The following is a 20,580-nucleotide window of genomic DNA, read 5'->3' as shown; positions in this document are numbered from 1 at the left end:
TGCAATTTTGACCTAATTCCCTAGACCTAAACTTTTTCCTGATCTAGTCATCTTGGCTGAGATCCTTACGGAGAGAGCCCTCTCCCGGCCTAGTAGGGCTAGCTACTTGGCTAAGCGTGGTTTTTGGTTACCCTGGCATTGCCTTCCTTCAGCCCGAGGTTCAATCCAAGTGATAACAGGAAGAAGGAAGACATCATTACATTTTTAGAGTTCAATTTTTTCCTACAATATGCCATGTCAAAGTTCATTGAATTTCTTTTGGGATATCATAATTATTTTTCATAAATGAAAAATATTAAAATCATGGAAAAAGACCAAAAGAAAATATCAAAGGCCATGAGGAAATTGAAAAGTGCCAGGGAAGATGAAATGTAAAGTGGAAGCTAAAAGGTCATGAGGGAAGTCCAAGAATCACAGGGAAGGTGAAAGATCATCCCCCACTTCTACAAATACACCCTCATGCCTCATGCAAAAGGGACTTTTAGCACTTAAGTTATGCTAGTAATAGGATTTCTACTTCGTGCTTGAGCAACTAAAAGCATACACTCTTGGTAGCCTATAGGTCGAGGGACTGTAAGGCTAATGTTATGTTATGAAGATGGTATGAACTTATCTCATCTTGAAATTAGGCTTTGATGAACTTGTTGTAAATGTATTCAAATTGGTGACAATATTAATGAGAAGCTTTTCTATTCATGCATTGATTACCATGCATTCCTCTATTGATATATTAACTATTTTTTTCAATTGTGGGTGCATGTAGTTTACACATTAGTTACATGTTTATGAAATAATTCATTTTCATGCAGATTGTGTGTTGGCTATGAATATTTTCTCTTTATTCCATGTAATGCTAGTGATTGATTGTGAACTAATTCACATTTAATTTCTAGCACTTTCCACTTGTGTCTTAGTTAGTTTTCAACTATCTGATGCTTCCTTAATTCATGTTGTTGCTCCTGATGTTGTTTTTGTATTCTTATATCATGTTCCATAGGATATCAATGGAAGGTTGATCTTGTTTTCATCCTTCTAACAAATTGCATTCGGTCTCACACTTATCTATACATTTGATATCCAAGAGCAAAACACACACACAATGGAAGTTAGGTCGGTATCCGGATGGGGCTCCTATCCTAGACGGCATGAGGTATAATTGTGACTTCATACTGGGGAGACCCCATAGTTTTGGTGGATTTATTAGCACCATCAACAAAGTCCTATATAAATGATTAGAAAATTGGGATAGAAGTTCATAAATCCAATATATAAACCTATAATAATACTATTTTCTATAGAATACAAAACTTGGAAATTACAAACCTTAAATGTAAACTATATGGTACAAAGTATCATGCATCCTTGCGGCCTACACACGATAGTTTTTCTGGACAAACTAACGAATTCTTTAGTAGTCATCGACAAAAGTATCCATGTCAAGAATAAAATATGATCAAGGATATGAATATTTTCATGGCAAATCAACCATATTCATGGCTTCAAGGAAATCCTATCATGAAGGAAATTCAACATCCAGGAAATCATGATCACTAGAAAGGTTAATAATACAAATGGGTGAAGTGGATTTATTATAATCCATATAATGTTGGGGATTCTAATCAAATTTCATAGAGTATATCAGTAAAGGCTCACAAATTCTAAGAGTTGAGTACCTATGAATAGTGAGATTAGAATCAAGAAGAAAATCATAGTCCCTTAGATCAATAGAGGGAAACAAAGGCTTTGATGCTCCCATTGGATAAATCACTCGATCAACTATGGGGACCATGCCTTGAGAAGGAAAAAATGAGTGTGAAGGTACCTTAATACAAGAAATTAAACTTTGATAATATGTACCACATAATAATTTACCTATGGTGGGGTAGGTTTTACTCGAATATTAGGAATATAGAAAGGGTAGTCGTAGCCTAAAGTCAAATAAGGGAAGGTGATTCAGATGTAAGCTGATTGTAATAGCCCTGGTAAAAAATCCATGTAATAAAAGTTAATAAAGGCAAAACAATAACCATGGTCACGATACATGTATTCAAAGTTGAATGTTGGGCAAAACATCCTAGTGTGGATGTTTATTTGGTTTATTATAGCTAAGGAAATTGGCAAAGGATTTGGAAAGGCACGAGGCATTAATTAGCATTTTATTTATGAAAATAATGGAAATTAGGAGAGAAAGAGGGTGAAAGGTCACAAGTTTCATGTGAGGAGGAAAATGAAGGAAAATAATGGAAATTGAAGAAAATAGAGGCCTCATTAATAAAAAGGCTATTGAGGATCAGTTTGCAGACTTTTTTCAGTTTAGTTTTGGAGCTCTCTCTCTATTATCTCTCTCTCATACTCTTGGATACTTAGAGTTTTCTTGGAGCACTCTTGGAAGAGTGTGGCATACCTTGGATTTTCATCAAGAAGGCAAAGGAAAAGCAAGAAAGCGCAAGAGTACATCGGAATTAACAACTACAACAAGTTTTGATTGCAAGTACTTAGTTGCATGTATGATTTCCTTACTAGTTTTGGTATGCATGGCATATGCATGTGGTTTGTTGGTCATGATTTGTCAATGGCATGGAGGATTTCCTTGATTGATAGTGGTTTTTCCTAGCCTTTCCATTTCCTTAATAGCCATGGTGTTGTGGGATTTTTTCCATTTTTATTTTTGGTTGGTTCTCATGTTTCTTTGGCTATGGGTTGAGTTATTAGTTCTTGAAGCCTTGGTTGGACAAACACTCTGGAGCCTTGTAACAACTTGGGTTGAGTTATTAGTCCTGGAGCCTTGGTTGGATAAATTCCCAGGAGCCCTTAGTGGGTTAAGCTACTAGTTTTGGAGATTTGGTTGGAAAAACGCTTTGGAGCTTGGCATTAGTTGTGGGTTGAGTTACTAGTCCTAGAGCCTTGGTTGGAACAAACACTTTGGAGCCCTGGAAAACTTGGGTAGAGACCAATCTGGTGATGGTTAGTGATGTCCGACCGTGAGGTGGAATCACTGGTTGAGGGTTGAGGTGGTTTGGCCTTTGGAAGCCCTAGTTTTATTTTGAAGGATTTATTCTATGAGATCCCACATTCATGCTTGGAATATGGCACGGGGGTGATTTGATGAAGAGAGATTTGGTTCAACCAATCTATGGTTGCCTGGTTAGCCTTTGTATTCATCAATAATAGCTCTCTTTCTCCCTGGTATTTTATGGATAAATATACTTGTTTATATGTGGCTTATATGGTTGTTATATCCTTGATATTTTTGTTGGTTATATGCTGGTTATGAATGAGTTTTATGGCAGTGAAAATGTATGTCTCTCATCATGTTTTAGCTAAACACTAAATGAAAAATGAATAAATGGCTTAATAGATGGTAATGCAATTATTATGATGGGGCATCAATGCTTCTTAGTGATTCTCAGATAAGTATGAGACCCCTATGCTCATATCTGTTCTTTAAACCCGTAGAATGCATATTTGTGACATGTTTGACAAAATGCTTGTCATGGCTAATAGGGGTCCAATCAATTCCTTGTTCAAGTATTTTCATTTGTATCATTGTTTTGATGTTATTTTTAATTTCTGGAAGTTTCATGGATTTCTGGATAGTGGCCTAAGTTCTGGCCCTGAAAAAGTGGCATAGAATCCAGAGTCGCTAGCACATAACTACCTAGAAAAATCCCCAGTCTCACTCATGCTTTGTTGTGGGAGAGACTGGAGGGTCCTAGTCGCATGCATGCCCATGTCAAGGGAGCCAATGAGGCTTTAATGCTGTAAAATATCAGTTTTTCTCAGGGCCTAGTCACTTGGATGGGATAGATGGCTCATGGGGGTTCTATTGCAAGTGTAGATGGTTAGGTTATATGTGTTATGTCAGTTCCACTTCCTTAACTAATACATAGGGAGTTGAATAATATCATAGTAACTATTCGTCACATTTTTACCCCAATTGGCCGGTTACTTGGGTAGATGTGGGAGGAGGGTGTTAAAAAGTGGTAACAGAGCATGGTTTCATTCTCCTTCAGTGATGTCTAGTTTCCATTCCCCTTGGATGAAGGTGTTTTCTTATGTACATGTCGATTGCATATGTGTTCCTTATGCTTGTGGTCTATGTTCTTGTTGCATATGCATGGTGTTGGTCATGATTACAGTGGTATCAACATATGAAAGTAGAAGTTGTTGTGGTTGTATGTGGTCATCATGAGTGTATGTTAGTTATGCATTGTTTATGCCTGTTAGTGCTTATATATCACTATGCATACATTGATGTGGTTGTAGTTGTAATGCATGAGGTCATAACATGTGGTTGGTATGGTCATGCATTGATGACTGGATAATGATTGAAATGATGAATAAATGCTGATATATATATATATATATATATATATATATATATATATATTGTGCTAATCTGGCTGGTCTTGCATATTAGATATCCTCCCTGAACTATACTAAGGTACGTTGGTTTGTTTATGATTTGGTTTAGTTGACATAAGATACCTTGCATGTTGGGCACTCTTCTGACTTAGCAGACACATTGAGGAGTTTGAAGAAGAAATAAGGAGTTTTAAAGTAGATAATGACATAATAATGTCGGCATAGGAGAAAAATGCAAAAGTCAATGCAATAATTCTTCAGAGTCTGCCAGAATTTCAGAGGCAGGGACCACTTCAGATAAGCTATGGATAGAAGGATAGGACTAATGGGGCATATGGTAGGAGATCTCGCAGTGGGCATAGGTCAGATAAAGATGACACGATCAGGGATGGCAGGTTCTTGGATACTCCAGATAGGAGGGGTGATGGACACAGGTACTATTATAGTTTTGGTTCTGATAGGTATCATGGTCATCATTGTTATCATCCTTACATGAGGAGTGATAGGGGATATTTTCTGGATGAGTTCAAGAAAGCAAAGCTACCTACATTTGAGGCGGAAATAAAGAAATAACAGGATACATAAGCATGGTTGCTTGGAATGAATAAGTTCTTTAGGATACATGATTACTCAGAGAACATGAAGGCCAAAATAGCTATATTCAATCTTGAAGGCAAAGTAGATATCTGGTGGGAAGATGTAAAGAACTTCAGAGATATCGATGAGGAGGATTTGACTTGGAGTGAATTCAAGAGACTATTCAAGAAGAAGTACCTATTGGAAAGGTACTATGATGACAAGGAAAAAGAGTTTTATGAGCTAAAGATGGGATCTGTGACTAATGAGGTGTACACTAGCAGATTTCTGGAGTTGTTGAGATATGTGCCTTACCTCAAGGAGGAGAAGGCCAAGATGCAGAGATTCATCAGTGAGTTTTTTGGGTAATTTAATCGACTGTTAAATTACTTGCATTTATATGTCAATCTGAGTACGTGAGCTTTCAAAGTACACTACACTGTATGTGCTAAGAGATTAACTTTCAATATTTATGCATAACTCAAATGAATTGGAAACTTCAAAAGGAAATTAGATTTCTTTAATATAAATTATGACAGTACTAATTTTTTGGAAAGGAAATTAATGTTAAACTAGAAAAGAAAACATAAAGATTATTGATCTAAGAAAACATGAGATTTTACCCTATGAAAGCATGGAGATTTTGTTCTAAAATTTACAAAACTTAATCTATGGAATCATTAACATTTTAATCTAAGAAAGAATAAACATTTAATATATGGAAAGCATGTGTATTATTCTCATAGATCTCCAGGAGGCCCTCCTGAAGACTGCAAGGTGTTGAAAACTTAGATCAAGAGAAGAGATTTAAATCACCAATTTCATTCAGAGCTGCGACATATTAAAAACGTTACATTCAATGAAAAAAATAGAGTTCTTTTCCTTCAATAAGAAACGACAATTAGAAATTAGGATCATCCTTGAAATCTTTGATCATCCCTCCTCTCATCAAAGAAACTACAATTTATAGAATTGTGAGACAATTAACAAACTCATAATCTCTTGCTTGAGTTTTGGTCACGAGATCAAATCAAATAAAATTTCATGGATATTTGGATCAAAGATCAACCCAAATTTGATCAAACTTATCCCTATCCCACGAATTTGCTAAAGAACAGCTCGTTCAAGCCTTTTTTAAATGAAAAATTGAAAAACTGTATATCCACGTAATCTACAAAACAAGGCTCCAAATAACTTCGAAAATATCTCAAATGGTAATGAATTTGAGAAAAATTATCTTCATCAACCTAAGTGGGCCCGTGCTGAACAAAACCCATGTTTTTGTTTTCCGAAATTCACTTTCATTTACTTAGAAAATGCGTTTGGATTGGTCAAAACTGTCGCGCTTTCCCTTGATTTGATGCTGGAGGTCCATACTTGCGAGCTGGGTGGAATTTGACCAATACAAATCCATATTGGAGCTTCTAGAAACCAAGTCCAAGTGTTCAATTTCCTTCTAGAGTGGTGCTACTACATCAACTATGGATATAGCTACAGAAACTTGACAAAATTGCAGCAACTTGAACTTGCTAAACTTTCATTAGTAAAACCATGCAAATTTTTTCTTAATTAATTAAAAATAATGGAAATAATATTAATAAACCATGTAAACATGTATGCAGGAATTTGGTGTGTTTATGAATAAATTTGGTTAAAAGTGATGACAATGGGTGAATGGAATGATGTGAAAATGAATGGTTTCATCAACAAAATCATGACAAGTTGGAGGCCCAACATTCCCCCACACCAGAGATTTTTCATGTCCTCATGAAAACAAAGAATTTCAAAGTTTCATAATCCAATTGGTTCCTTGTGTTCCTTTATTCTGTAATTTCAACTAAATCCTTGACCAAAGCTCCAAGAGAGAAATATTGACTCTCTATCTAAATAATATGCACTTTTCTCTCTCTGTTTTTCAAGATTAATAATCTAGTAGCACAACTGTTTGTTTCTACACTTGCTTTTTGTGTCATTAGAGTAAGAAACAATAGTTACCCATCCTCCTTTGAAAGTCAAATAGCTTGAAGTCTTCACATACGAGGTTGCTCATGGATGCTATAGAGGTAGAAGTGATATTTGATGATTTTTTCTTTTCTTAATAAAAACAACCCTTTATTATTTATTATATGCAACTTGTGTGAAAGGAAAGGATGCCCTCATAGTAGCATATCCAAGTAATTATCACTATTTTAAGCCTTTGCAAATATAACTCTTTCGATAAATTGGAAACAACTTACAAGTTTCTTGTCACTACTTAATTGTGCTCAAATTGTTCAAGCCTTGGTAGAATACCATATTGTGAAGAACACGTCAAGAATTTTACTCCATCTATAGAATGTGCTTTCCATCCTTGTGAAGTTCATCCCATTAGTATCGCTGGAAATGATCATAGATTGCAGCCCATAATGATTGTCTTATAATCCATGCATAACAACCAATCTTATTTCAACAATGTTATCAAATAGTTTCTTCAAGAATCACAAATAATGAATGAAGAAGACTTCCCAATGTGAAGCTTTGACAATATGAGTTGCACATAACAAAAAATAAGAGTTGTTGGTGAGGTTTATAGTACTTATCAAACCCTAAAATATGCTTCCAAGTAATTTCAAGAGTGTGAACAAAGCCTTGTTGCAACCTTCTTCTTCTTGTGCTTTGTACTCATCACTTCTTGGCTTCCATTAAAAATTTGAAGATGAACAGTATGACACATAATTTAAGTGCTCCATGTACCTTTTGATCATGTGCTACAAGAATGTATTCTATTTCTCAAGAACACCATGTTGATGGATCATTAAGGAAAGCATGGATTAACAAGAAGAGAAAGTTTAAATAAGGGAGTGGTGAAAGCATAGAAGAACATCATTATGACCATGGAAAACAATGAGATGATTTCATGGGTGGCATGATTTTTTTGAGAAAGAATCAATCATAGCTTGTGGGATCCATTGTTAAAGGGTATGCCAAAACATAATCGTAGATAAATTGGAACTACATGTTTACAATATCTTTTCATCAAAATTTCTAGAATTTTTAACAAATTAAAAAGTTTAAAGATAGTTTTACCTCAAGTTTACCTTTTGGAATTGGAGAAGAGAACACAATCTGATGGTTGATTTGGTGTTGACTTGGCTCAGGTACTCTGCTCCATGATGCGTTGACCACCACTTTGACCTTGCTCCACAAAATGTATATTTTTCATGTAGCAGACTTGTTTTTCCAATTTATCTCAAATGGTAAATCATATTCTTCTAAATTGTTTGAGGTTGTTACTATTAATATTATGCATCTTCCCACAAATTATATCGACCAATGGGTGCACAAATATAGAGAAAAATGAGAAATTGTTGTAGGTGAAAGTGTCAAATTTCTTGAAAAATACACACTGGAATTTCCTGAAATTTTGTGTATTTATTTACCCTACCTCAATGCATTTACCATAAAAATTTTAGGACCAACGGATGCATGATTTGCAAGTTATGATCAAATCAATTTCTTCCCTATTTCACCCTTCACGCTGCCCAATGTTGCAACAAAAACATATGCCACGAACTCATTTTAAGGCCAAACTAAGTGATTCAAAAGATAAATATTGTATTTTTACCTTTTTTTACCACTACATGCCTTCATAATCCACTTTTGATAATGAAAAGGAGCTGCTATGCAAAAATACCAAATTCTGTCCTAATTTGTGCATAGTGATAAAAATTGAAAATTTGCCTTAAAAACCCACTGAAAAGTCCTGGAAAATTGCACTTTTTAAATTTTTTCTTGCGCCTTACTCAATTTACCATATTCTAAGAAAACCCAGAAGCTTGAATTTTTTTATTTTTGCGCCAATCTCTTGCAATATTTGTGCCAAAACTGCTTCTGGAATAAGCTGCCATAACAAAAAAAGGCTGTTACAACAATAGCTGCAGAAACCGCAACTTTCCATAACTGTTGCAAAAGATGTCAATTTTTGCAGAAAGTTGTTTTCTCCATGTTTGAATTGCTAATTTGGATGTGTACTGCATGCTGAGTAGAAACCATGAAACATAATGCATATTGACTGAAATAGACTCAATTTTATTATTTTGCTTGAAAATGAAATGAATGAAAAAACGTTGTAGTGGTGCCATCATGCTACTATTCAATACGAACAAGATGAACATGCTGCTACAAGAAACCAATAAAATATACTACTGCAAGTTGGTGTTGATTCCATAAAACCATATAGTCTTCATTAAAACCAAAATTCATGGTACAATTCTTACCACGCGAATGAATGTGCCGAAGTCGAGCATGGAAAGAAATCACTTGATTACCGATCAATGATGAAAATCGTTAACCAATGTGAGACAACTCACTGATAATGTAAATGAGTGTCAAGGTACCTGAGTGCATCTTGACGGGGACGAATGAATATGTTGAAGTCGAGTCACCTGCAAGATCTGACAATCAAGAGACATTGTTGTCAATGAGGAGGCTTGCCATTGATGCATGCAAGTTCCAAGGCACTCTAAATAATCTATGATCTCGATCCCATATAAGGTGTTGAGGTCGATGGGACAAGATCTATTGGAAGGTGGGTCTTAAGAAATCCCACATCAGCTAACTTGAGCATAGAACCAAAAATGATTTGAAGACCATAATAAAAGATTGAAACCATCATAAAATTGCAGAACTTATTGTAAACTTTGCTTGCCAATTTCCTGGTTTTCAAGCAAAAATCATGTCCAATTGTGCCAACAAGCTGGTTTTCACAATATAACCTTTTTTTTTTATATATGTCCTACTCTACTTGAAAAATAAACTCATAAACAGATGATATAAATAAAAAATCATATCCAATGGAACCATGTGTGTAACAAGATGATAGATAAACTCATGATCCAATGGAACCATGTGTGTAACAAGATGATAGATAAATTCATGATCCAATGGAACCATGTGTGTAACAATATGATAGATAAACTCATATGCAGGTTTGAGAGACCAACTTCCTTGATTGAGATGATGTTAGAAGATACTGAAGAATGGAGTACTGGGATCCAATGACTGTCTTGAACCAAGATTCAATGTAATCTTGTCTTCCTTGGCTTCCTGCTATCATACCATGCGATTCTTCAGAGATGTGATCTCCATTCATAGAATATGGTGATATGCACTCATGAAACTTTTTAATCTCAGGGTCCAACAACTTCTCTTTATTGACAGGCATCCATGATTCTTGGACCTTATTTGAATCTTCTTATTCTCATTATTGTTCTTCAATGGTAGCTAGAGAATCATTTTGAAATACCTCAAAATTGTAAGTGGATTGAGGTGTTTTATTGTTGGGGTTTCGAAATGGTTGTGCAGGTAGTGGACTGGGAATGGATCTTTGGTGTGTTTGTGTGGTTGGTAATGAGAAAGGTTGGATTGAGGTCAATTGATGGTGAAACTGGTGTTGTGGTGGAGGTGAATGGTATGGATAACATTTATATTGGTATTTAGGGTAGTGAGGAAAAGATTGAGGATATGGTGGATTTCATCTATAAGGCTCTTGCCAACCCTGTTTCCAAGATTGGGTTTGAGGTTGGGATTGAGATGGCCAAGGTTTCCAAGGTTGGTTTTGAGGTTGGGATTGAGATGGCCAAGGTTTCCAAGGTTGGTTTTGAGGTTGGGATTGAGATGTCCAAGGTTTCCAAGGAAAGGTTGTTTTCCAATTATTTTGTGATAGTTGTGCATAACGTGAATTAAGATCTTGCATCATAAAGAATTGATGAGTCTGCCATGGTCTTCTTGGAGCTACATAATAGGATTGTTCGAGTGTTTGATTTGCTCCTTGGTAAACTGCTTTTAACCTTGGTAATGATGGGAAATCTTTAGTACTATGTGATCCTGCACATATTTTCACAAATTTTAATGTTGTCAAGTGGACATTCATGAAAATCATGTTTCTTTCTACATTTAGGGAAAAATATAAATGAAGCAACAATCTCAACTTTTTGCTTGTTTTGCATTCTTAGAATATTAATTTTTTCATTTAAATTACCAAGAATGTCTAGCAAAATGTTAATTTTCGTTTGACTTACCAATCCTAATGTCGATTTACTTACTCTTACCATAAATGGATCTTGAGGGGATCTTACATACTTTTATTTTCCTCTTGATATGTTCTTGCACAGTTCACAAATCTCTTGAAATGACAATTGAGAGACATCTCCTTTTCCCACCAGGTTAAGAAGATCAATCCATTCATCTCTTATAGCATTTAGTAGGAGAGTTTTTAATGTGTCTGATACTAAATTATGCAATTTATATCTTTCTATATTATAAGTAAATATCTCCACTAAATCTTCTAGTCTTTCATCCTCTTTTTGGTTCATGTTAAAGACTTCATTTCTAAGGTCATGGTCAGTGCAATAATATTTATATTTTTCCAAAAATACTCTTTTCATATCATCCCATGTCCTTATAGAATTTGTTCCTAAAGTCATGAACCATTTAAGAGCTCTATCCTTCAATGTTGCCAAAAACAAATTCAATTTTTGAATGTGTAATGAGTAGCCATAAGATCTACAAATTATTTCAAATTCAAAAAGAAAGGTTTTTGGGTCTTCTGATCTCATACCTTTGAAGTTAGGAAGTACGGATGGAGGGATGTTCTTCATATGAACACTGACATTAGTTTCTTGAATGAGAAATCCAAAAGGATTTTCCTCATTGTCATCATCTCCATCCATTTATTCAAATATTTTTTTCACCTCTTCTTCTACTTGCAAAAATAAGAATTCATGATGTGGCTCTTACTGCACCACGCGATATAGTGGGGGTGGTAGGTGATTGAAGTTTTTTTTTAATGAATCTATTTCTAGGATGCACTAAAATGAAATTATTCTTATGCAACTAAATGGATGCAACTAATAATGAGATGCAATTGAAAGCTAACACCTATGTATACTTCCTCAACACGGCGCCAAAATGTTGGGTAATTTAATTGAATGCTAAATTACTTGCATTTATATGTCAATCTGGGTACATGAGCTTGTGAAGTACACTACACCGTATGTGCTAGGAGATTAGCTTTCAATATTTATGCATAACTGAAATGAATTGGAAACTTCAAAAGGAAATTAGATTTCTTTAATATAAATTATGAAAGTACTAAGTTTCTGGAAAGGAAATTAATGTTAAACTAAAAAAGAAAACATAAAGATTATTGATCTAAGAGAACATGAGATTTTTCCCAATGAAAGCATGGATACTTTGTTCTAAATCTACAAACATTAATCTATGGAATCATGAAAATTTTAATCTAATAAAGCATAAACATTTAATCTATGGAAAGCATGAGTTTTTAATCTATGATAAGCATAAACAATTAATTTATGTAAAACAAACCATTCATGATAATATGAAAGAAATGGAAAGCATCTATAATATTCTCACAGATCTCTAGGGGGCCTCCTGAGGACTGCAAGGTGTTGAAAATGTAGATCAAGGGAAGAGATTTAAATCAACAATTTCATTCAGAGTTGTGGCATATTAAAAAAAATTACATTCGATGAAAAAAAATAGAGTTATTCTCCTTCAATAAGCAGCAACAATTAAAAATTAAGACCATCCTCGACATCTCTGATCATCCCTCCTCTCATCAAAGAGATTGCAATTTATAGAATTTTGAGACAATTAACAAACTCAGAATTTCTTGCTTGAGTTTTGGGCATGAAATCAAATCAAATAATATTTCATGGATTTTTGGATCAAAGACCAGCCCAGATCTGGTCAAACTTATATATATCCATGAATTTTCTAAAGAACAACTCTTTCATACCTTTTTGTTGACTGTGCATTAAATGAAAAATTGAAAAACCGTATATCCACGTAATTTGTAAAATAAGGCTCCAAAGAACTTCGAAAATATCTCAAATAGTAACAAATTTGAGAAAACTGCTCATTGCAAACCTAATTGGGCCTGTGCTGAAAAAAATCCATGTTCGTGTTTTCGGAAATTCGCTTTCATTTTCTCCAAAACCATGTTTGAAGTTGACTGGTCAAAACTGTTGTGCTTTTCCCTTGATTTGATACTGGAGGTCCACACGTGCGAGCTCGGTGGAATTTGACAATTACAAATCCATATTGGAACTTCTAGAAACCATGTCCAAGTGTCAAATTTCCTTCTAGAGTGGTGCTACTACCTCAATCATGGAGATAGCTACAGAGACTTAGAAAAACTGTAGCAACTTGAACTTGCTAAAATGTCATTAGTAAAACCATGAAAATTTCTTCTTAATTCATTAAAAATAATGGAAATAATAATAATAAACCATGTAAACATGTATGTGAGAATTTGGTGTGTTTATGAAGAAATGTGGTTAAAAATGATGACAATGGGTGAATGGAATGATGCGAAAATGGATGGTTTCATCAACAAAATAATCACGAGTTGGAGGCCCAACAGGGTTGCCAATATAATTTAAGGGTAAGATTAAGTTTGATGTGCCTAGATCATTGGAGGAGGCCATCCGAAAGATAAAGAATTGTTATGAGTAATCAAAGCATAGATCTAAAACTAAACCAGACTAGAAAGATAATAATAAGAATAAAGGGAAATGGGACAAGAAACGAGTAAGACCTCAGGACACAAGTAACACAGATAATGCAGCGCCACACAAGAAGTTCAATGCATCTGACCGAGGACAAGAATTTCAGTTTGAGAAGAACAAGGTTGATGATAGGAAGCCCATACGATTTTGGACTTGTGGCAAAGATCATTGTCAGAGAGATTGTCCACAACATCAGGGTGGTAGACTGCAGATTTACAGTGCCCAGGAGGCGCAGATGGTTGGGGATGTTGGACAAAGTGTTCCTAGGATATATGCAGTGTTGGATAACATGCAGGAAAATCACCAAGCGTCTATTATCGAGATGGATGGTAAGATTTGTGATCAAGTTGTTTCTATTTTGATTGACCCTGGATCTAATTATAGTTATGTTAATCCTGACCTGGTGGATAAGTGTGGTTTGAATAAAGAAGTGCATGCAGAGTCTTGGTTAGTGCATTTGGATACAAGTACAAAGAAGCAAGTTCATCATTGGGTAAAAGCTTGTGCATTTGAGTTGAATGATATGCCTACATCAACATATTTGAATGTATTTCCATTGGCATCATATAGTATGTCTTTGGACACAGACTGGTTGTATCTTCATAGGACCAAGGTGGAATGTTATGACAAATCCATTGAGTATTTGGATGATAATGGAGAACAGAGAGTCTTACAGGGTAAGAAGAAAGCAAAATCAGTTAGGATGGTGACAACTATGTAGGAAAATCATAGTCGCAGGAAAGGGTGTGTGTTATTTGCGGTACATATTTCTAGTCACAAAGGTAAGGAAGTTGAGGATGCAGATATTTTGAGTAGGTACCTAGTTTTACAGTAGTTTTAGGATGTATTTTCCACAGATATTTTAGAGTTTCTGCCTCACAGGGAAGTGAATTTTCCTATTGATTTGGTACCAGGGACAACACCAACATCAAAACCACCATGTATGATGAGCACTCCAAAGTTAGTAGAGTTGAAGTTGCAGTTGAAGGAAATGATTGACAATGGATGTTGGAAATACTGAGAGGGGGGTGAATCAATATTTTCTTTCAATTGTTATTATTACCAGTTAGATTCTTCACAATTTAGTCAGAGAAACTTATAAGAATAATTTTACTGAGTATAAAAGAATAGATACAACTTATGATAATTATTCCTAAGCACCAACTTGGTGTTGATGAGGCTTTGACCTCTAGGGCTTCGATCCTATCTAATCCAAGGCACCTACCTTGTGTTTAGGAGCACCAACTCCAAGGATACCAATCCTATTGTTAAATAGAGAATGTGTAAAGTACTTACTTCAATGTTCTTGGTATATTCGTCAATGTCTTCACTGTTACAACAACGAAAACACTTTAGGTTTGCTTTGTCCTTGTTTTACTTCGCCGTCTGCTGTTCAAGAAATAACTCTTTATTGTCCAGGCTTATAAGTTTATAGTCAATAGTAAGTCATGATCTTCTGCAATGTCTGAGTTACCACAGTCTGAGGCACCAATAGTCTGAGCTATAAAATAGCAGTCAATAGTTGCAAATAAGGATTTCTATAATGACCGAAGTATCTGCCCCAGTCTGAATCCAATTGAGGTAATGAAACTACTCAACCAGTTGTTGACGCATAAATAGAAGAGGTGTCAAGGAACGTTGCTTGGTTCTGAATTTATGTAACGATGCACAAAAAAAAAATTGTCCGATGTTCCTTCATCCGTAGGCTGTCCGAATTGTTCACGCTTACTGCAACTTGGTTAACCCAGAAATATGTGTTCACTGTCTTTTATCCAGAAATAAGTGTTTGCCCCAGAAGTACGCATTTGTTAGCACGCTTGTCCGAGATATGCGGTTTACTTTCTTTCGCTTACATTCACGAGATGTGAACCTTGTTCTTTTTTTTTGCTTCACTGTCTATATTCTTCGTTGTATGCGTGTTCTTTTTAACTGAAATTGTGTCCCAATATATATGCGTAGAATGTTGTCTATGTTCGAAGGTGGAGCCGACCTGTCATGCCGACGTGTGAAGTTTGAATAGTCATTCAATGTGTATTTAAAAAATTCACACCCAAAATAAAAGGCTTTTGGATATGTATATAATCGTTTGGCCTTTTGATATATTTTTTAATTCCCCTTTTTTTTGAATTGGTAAAGTGTCACGTGATTTGGTTTTATTAAGTAGATTGATGATTTAGTGAATTAGGAAATTGTGTTAAGAGTTAATGGGTCCCATTAAAATGATATGTTATTAGAATTTCATTTAATAATTTAAAGTATAGGGTTTTAGAGTTAGGTTTTGGCTAGGATTTTTAGGGATGGATTCAATTAGGGGTTGAATTAGATCTAAGGGTTTTGCACCAAGGGTTAGGATTTTAGGGTTGCATCTTTTTAGGGCTTTCACTAGCCATTAGGGTTTAGGTAGAAATTTAGGGTTTTAATAATCTATGATAGGGTTAGGGTTTCATCAAGGTTTAGGGCATGTATCACCAGGACATTTTCCATTTTCAACAACACCATATTGACATCAATGACAACCTAGATTAACAATCTCCTCATTTGTCATTGATGGAAATATTCTTGCCCTTTCAACATTCTCTCCCCCTTTGACATCAATGGCAAACGGGGTGCCAAGTACTCCCCCTGTCACGCTGCTTCTTATTAATAATTTTTCTTCATAGGTATGTTACTCCCCCTGTCATGGTGTCCTACTTTTGTGAAGATGATTATTTAATGTGATGCAAGAGCAATAACCCCCATATTTTGGTGAAGATGTTCAAATGCTTCTCGAGGAAGAGGTTTTGTAAAGATATCAACGATCTGCTCCTTGGTATTGATATATTCCAACTTTAAGTTTTGTTCAGCTACTTGTTCACGAAGGAAATGATACTTGATTGGTATATGTTTGGTTTTTAAGTGCATCACTGGATTTTTTCTGAGACTGATATCACTTGTGTTATCACAATGGATGGTGATTGGTTGGTTGGTATCTATGTTAACATCTTTTAGAGCTTCCTTCATCCATAATATTTGAGTACAACAATCTGCACCAGCTATATACTCGGCTTCAGCTGTGGATAGTGATATGGATGTTTGTTTTTTGTTGAGCCAAGATATTAGACAATCTCCCAGGAAGAATTTATTTCCACTAGTACTTTTTCGATCATCGACACTTCCGACCCAATAAACATCGGTGTATGCAGTTACAAGAAGAGTTGAGCTCTTAGGGTACCAAAGTCCAAAATCAGGTGTTCCTTTCAAGTATCTAAGAATTCTTTTTACAGCTAACAAGTGGGATTGTTTAGGAGTTGATTGAAATTTTCCCACCATTCATACTGCTTGCATAATGTCGGGTCTTGTAGCGGTTAAGTATAGGAGAGATCCAATTATTGACTTGTAATGAGTTGCATCTACCGGAGGAGAGTCATCATCTTTTCTTAATTTGCAATCTGTGGTCATAGGTGTTGTCATGGGTGCACAATCTTTCATTCCATATCTTTTAAGCATGTCTTTAAGATATTTTGCTTGAGATATGAACATCCCTACTGTGGTTTGAGATACTTGTAGTCCAAGGAAGTAAGATAATTCTCCTATCATCGACATTTCGAATTCTTTTGACATATTTTGATCAAACTTATGGCTCATCTCATCATTATTTCTAGCAAAAATTAGATCATCAACATAGACAAGAGTGACTAGTAACTTATCCTCATCCATCTTCATGTAGAGATTACTTCTTGCCACCCCCTTCTTGAAGCCTTGTTGTTGTAGATAGTGATCCAATCTTGCGTACCAAGCTCTAGGAGCCTGTTTCAACCCATATAGTGCCTTTTTCAACTTACAAACAAAGTCTTTTCCTTCTGCTAGATTAAACCCTTCTGGTTGCTCCATGTAGACTTCTTCCTTGAGTTCCCCATTCAAAAATGCTGATTTTACGTCCATTTGATAGATTTTGAATCCTTTGGAGCAAGAAAATGCCAAGAACATCCTCATAGCTTCCATACGAGCTATTGGTGCAAAGGTTTCTTCAAAGTCGATTCCTTCAATTTGTGAATAACCTTACAGACAAGCATTTCCTTATTTATGATGATTTGTCCATCTTCATTCATTTTGTTTTTTGAACACCCACTTGGTTCCAATTATATTTTTATCCTTTGGTCGAGGTACCAGCTCCCATGTCTCATTTTTCTCTATTTGAGACATTTCTTCTTCCATGGCTTTTACCCAATGAGGGTCCTTACTTGCTTGAGTAAAAGTTTCTGGTTCTATCATAGATAGGAGAGCAACATCATTTTTCCTTGGTGTACATGTCATCCTTCGTCGGGTTTGTATCCCCTCGTCTACATTGCCAATAACCTGTTCTTCAGGGTGATGTTTTTAGAGGAATTTTATCTTTGAAGGGGTTTGAGATGGTTCTTTTTCCTTTTGTTTTTCTTGATTGTTTTCCTCTTTTTCAAGTTCTTGTTCGTTTTCTTCAATGAGAGGGTCAACTTCATGATCTTCAATTTCCTTTTTAGGAAGATTTTCATCGATTTTCACATCAATACTTTCCACTATTTTCCATAGTCAATTATTGTAGCACTTGTAGGTTTTTCTCCTAGTAGAATGTCCGAGAAATATTCCTTCGTCAACCCGAGAATCAAATTTTCCTGGTGAGTCATCATTAATTTTTATGAAGCATTTACTTCCAAAAATATTGAAGTATTTTACTGAAGCAGGTCTTCCTTTCCATAATTCATAAGGAGTCTTCTCATTATTTGGCATTAGTTGAGTTTGATTCAAGGTATAAACTGCTGTTCCGACTACTTCTCTCCAAAATTTTGGTTGTAAGTCAGCTGCTATTAACATTGTTCTTGCCATTTCTTGGACAATTTGGTTTCTTCTTTCAAATACCCCATTTTTCTTGGGTGTTCTAATAGTAGAGAGTTCTCTTTCGATTCCATGTACTTTACATAATTCATCAAATTCTTTTGATGTGAATTCTCCCCCTCTATTTGTTCTAAGACATTTAATCTTAGAATCTTTTTCATTTTCTACAAGAGCTTTAAGATTCTTAAAACATTCAAATGCTTTAGATTTATATTTTATGAAATATACCCACATCATTCTAGTATAGTCATCAACAAATAAAGAAAAGTACCTTTCTCCTTGGAGTGCCGGAGTTCTAGTTGGTCCACATAAATCAGCTTGAATGATCTCCAAAGGTTTTGATGTAGAGAACTCCTTGGTCTTGTGGCTAGTTCTAGTTTTCTTTCCATGTTGACATGGACCACATACACCTTGATTTGGCTTTAATAACTTTGAGATGTCTTGTACTGCATTGATCTTGCTGATATTGATCAAGTTATCGAAACTTGTATGTCCCAATCGCTTGTGCCATAGCCAACTTTCATCTGTTTGACTTAGGTAACATTTATCTTCTTGAATTTTGTTCAAAATGTAGATGTTATCTGATGTTCTAACTCCTTTTGCCACAAGTTCTCCTGAGGATGAGTTCCTTATTTCACAATCTTTAGTGCTAAAGACAACTTTATGTCCTTGATCACAGATTTGGCTAACACTTAAGAGATTGTGTTTAATCTCGTCTACTAGCAAAGCATTTTGAGCCTACCCTTTTCCATTAATAAGGGTAACAGTTCCTTTTCCAGGAATTTTTGCAGATACACTTCCAAAGGATACATTTCCTTATTTTTTATTCAATGAGACAAAGTTCCTTTTGTTACCTGTCATATATTTAGAGCACCCACTATCCACAAACCAATGATTTTCATCACTGTGAGCACGGAGAGCTAGGCCACATTTATCCATATTGGGATTCTCATTTTTTTCTTCTCTTCTTTTTAGGGGGAAATTTTGTTCATTATGTCCATTATCATTACGCAATGAGAAAATTGGATCAAATTTGGCCAAGGGATCAAAAGAGTTGTAGGTCTTGATTTGTCCTTGTCCTTTGAGACCATATGGTTTGTCTATTTGAGTTTTCAATTTTGGTGTTTCATTCTTATGAGCCATGCAATGTTTAGCTTGATGACCAAAATTTTTACAATAATAACAATGCCCAAAAAAGATAGTTTTGTACCTGTTGTAATAGTTTTGATTTGAATGAGCATTCTTCCTTGGAGTTACTCTCTCTTCATTCTTTGGATTTGAGATGGGCCTTTGATGAAATGATTTTTCTTCTTTTGGGTTGTTGGAAAGTATGTCGGCATAGCTTTTTGCATTATCCTTAGTACTTGATGATTCTCCTTTAAAGCCTATCCCAGATTTGTCATATTGAGGTTTTTGACCATTTAGGATAATGTCAAGTGTTTGAGAGCTTTCCCACTTCTTTTTGACTTGCTCCAATTCCTTCCTTAGAGATACTATTTCAGCTTCATGATTTTCACATATTTCTTCCTTTTCTTTTAGCTTATTTTTCAAGAAGTCTTCCCTTCTTTTTGCTTCCTCAATTTCTACCTTGAGAGGAATGATTTTATTACGTAATTTCTCATTTTCTTCAATGGCACTTATTAACAATTCATCTACATCTCCTTCTAGTCTTGAATCATCATCATTTGTGAATGCCATGAATAATACTTCTTGGCTTCCAGCATAGTCATCTTCATCATCTGATTCATCATCACCTCCTTTGCGAAGAGGGGAATGATTAGTTGATTTTCTTTTGATGATTACAAATTCATCTTCATCAGAATCTTCTTGCTTAGAGAAGAGATTATTCTTATTGAACCCTTTCTTTTTGTATACCATCCTTTTAGAATCCTCCTCATCATCAGTATCATGCTTAAGAGGACATTTTGCAGCATAATGGCCTATTCTTCCACATTTGAAACAAATAAGAGGGTACTTACCTTTTATCTTGGATCCTTTATTTAGTCTTCATACTAATTGTGCCAATTCAGATTCAACATCAGAGTCATTATTGCTGGTATTCCATCCTTTCCCCTTTTTTGATTTTGAGGACTTGAATGCTGCACCTTTGGAATTTGGGACTCCTTTTCTCATCTCATAAGCAATGAGGATTCCATGAAGTTCATCCATCTTGAGAGTATCTAGGTCTTTCATTTCTTCTATAGCACTTACTTTGGAG

The sequence above is a fragment of the Pinus tabuliformis genome, chromosome J (assembly GCF_031772625.1).
Source record: "Pinus tabuliformis cultivar Carrire ecotype Pingquan chromosome J, CPIR1, whole genome shotgun sequence".
Classification (NCBI taxonomy): domain Eukaryota; kingdom Viridiplantae; phylum Streptophyta; class Pinopsida; order Pinales; family Pinaceae; genus Pinus; species Pinus tabuliformis.
The sequence above is the reverse complement of the archived record's forward strand: the minus strand, read 5'-3'. Positions refer to the sequence as shown.